This window comes from Schistocerca americana, chromosome X (genome assembly GCF_021461395.2).
Source record: "Schistocerca americana isolate TAMUIC-IGC-003095 chromosome X, iqSchAmer2.1, whole genome shotgun sequence".
Classification (NCBI taxonomy): domain Eukaryota; kingdom Metazoa; phylum Arthropoda; class Insecta; order Orthoptera; family Acrididae; genus Schistocerca; species Schistocerca americana.
In genome coordinates this window covers 635,956,146-635,959,128 of record NC_060130.1, presented here as the reverse complement: position 1 = coordinate 635,959,128, position 2,983 = coordinate 635,956,146, and positions in this window count along the sequence as shown.

Sequence of the window (2,983 nt, the reverse complement as noted above, 5' to 3'; positions counted from 1 at the left end):
ACTGGTACCTTGATTCTCCGACTGTTTCACGTTCAAACATTGCAAAATTATTGAAACGATAAACTTTAAACAGATTTACTCACAATTGTGACATCATATCGATGACTGACTTAAAGAAATCACGGCCTACAAAGCTACATGTACCAGAGCAGGATGCTAACAGCAAACACGTCGTTGTACGAGCTTCAGCCTACCCCTAGCTGTAAACAATCTTCTACTACCACAGCAACATCAACCTGGTGAAGGTTTTCCAACATTATTCTTGAAGCCATACTGTACCAAACATGTATTTGTTTCTATGGGGTGGTATCGGACAGGGAAGTAAGAGTCGCACGTCACCATGAACTGACTACCTGCTTGTCGAACCTCCGAATTACGAAACGAAATGGAACGACTTCCACAACTGGACAAGCATTAAGCCGACTCCAATAATACAAAAGATTTTTTTTAAAATTTTGCGTCGAATTTCTCTAAACCATTTCACACAGCACAGTTTAATTTTTTTTTTTTTTTTTTGAGTAAATTAGTTAAATTAGAGCAAGTCGTGTCTTAAGACATCCCTGTTGAGACAGAACGCTGAACTCTGATAAATGTCATGTAATTTACTCTCCTGGTACTACTACCGCCCCCTTGACTCTGAAGCGTCTGTGTGAGCCTACGCGCCGCAAACAGCTTCTCAGACTTGTAAATAACCCCTTGCAGCGCTGCGCGACGCAACCAGTGCGGCGAAGCTCTCTTCCGAGATCTGCCCTGCTGGTTGCATTGCTGACTTTAGGCGTAACAACCGCTTGCTAACACTCGAATAACATCTTCAACGATTGTTAAGAAGTGCTGACTAATGGCATGACAAATGGTGAACGATATAATTTAAATTCACTCGTCTGTTGTCCATCTGTTTACAGTTTCTACACTGATTTACGGCTACTGTAATTACGTGCTATTTAGGAATTTTTGTATACTGAAAACCCAGACAAACGTAAGAGGTTTATGAAAATGTTAGATGTAGTTTATTGGCAATATACATATTACGCATCCAGCTAAGTTGATGATTCCTTTACCTTGCACGTTATTTCGACTACTGACGTAGTCGTCTCCACCAAGTCTATACTCCAAAACTACGTCTTTTGTAGGAGCTTATGATGCGAAGATTGTGACAAGTTTTCCATCAAAGAAAAGCAGAGTAGGCGTTTTGCCTTAAGGAAATGCAGCTTTTGCTTATATTATTCCGTACGTAGCTACTTTAGTATTTAGCATCGCTTAGTGGTCGGCTATCCAAACAAATTCCAAAATTTGGCTACTTTTTTATGAAAAACGTTCGAAGAAAATAATGAGACTTGAGAAACCATTCGTCGAGAACTGAGAAATGATATCTTTGTGGACATATCTTCTCACTTTCCACCACGGAAATAAATCTCTGTGGGCTGGCATCTTTGTATATGACGTAATTATTTCGTTTTTTGAAGATTAAAACCATTTAGTTACCTTCAGAAGTTTAAAATTTTTTAAATAGCGGTTTCTTTACTTAATCATCCATTTGTGAACAATGACGTACAGGAAAATACCTTTTAAAGGGTTTAAACAGACGAAGCTGGCAAAATGATGTCAGTCTTCAAAACGTATACTGTAGCTTTGGACTCACGCAAAAGGAAACTAATGAATACGTACTTCACTTTGAATTGAAGTACTGGTGGCCATAGTAATGCTCTCTATCACTCTGCAAAACACATATAATTCATTGAGACATACTTTTATTTATTACAGCTAATTTATTTCTGTGACTGGATTTACTGATATCGAATGTTATTGCTATTAAACTGCAGAAAGTCACTAAACGGAATTCTTCTGTTTAAACTGAAAGAGTGGAATAGGAGTTAACTAATTTATTTGTGATGCAGGAAAACATACATTATTTTTATTTCATCGCTTCTTAACTAATAAAGATAATAAAACACTGATTACCCTGAGTGTTTTCTTTCTGGTTAAAACGTTATGAAGCTATAGAAATGACTTGGTCGACCAAAGACGGTTAATGTTAATGCTTAACTATTTAGTTGATTGTAAAATTCCTGTCAAAAAATCAGCAGTTAATACACCTTAGCATTCAGAGTAGTGTATAAAATAGATCTTCATTCATAACTTCATTATCCGAGAAGGCTTTCACGAAAAATATCTGTCTTCATACAGCTGCAAACATTTTCCTTTTTGTATTATACCTGATACTGAATTCTGCTCGTGGAACCGATAATTTAAAATTTTACATTGAAAAGAGTCCAAATTCTGTGACTGGTGATTGGTGTAGACGGGGAAAACTAGCAGTCCGGTACTGAATGTAGATTTTATGTAATGCATTTTTTTAACTAACACGTGTATACACCTGACAATTAGGCATCGATGAACGTGTCTTGCGTAGGAAGAAGTGGCAGAGTTGTCGGATTCCTGCAATTGTCGATTACATGTTTATTGAAATCAAATGCTACAGTTGTGACTTTTGTATTCACAGAACCGGTTTAGAAAGAACTACGAGCTGTTTTAAATTTTATTAAGTTGTTTATGCTCGCAGCAGCTTGAAATTGTAATAAAATACTTTAAGTTTCGACGTCATGCGCTGTTGTCATCGTTTTACGCCTGCCGGCAGCGACGTGTTTCGCCCAAACTTGTATATATTTATTAAAACACCCTCTTGTCTTCGGCAGAAACATTTAATAAAACTGATAATGACTCGTATGTATGTCGAAACCATTTTTGCGAATACATGCACAACACAACTGACAACTGGAACGTTTGACTCGAATACACCAATATACAGAGGCAGTATAATGAGATGCACATCTGATGCTACTAATTCGATTGGCTAACATATTGCTACCCGTATCAGGCTGATAAATGTGCTATTTTTTCCATAGAACCCTCCAACTGAACAATGATAAAGTAGTGAGACATTGTCTGCACTATTTCCATTGACCAGTTCCGGAGAATAAGCAGT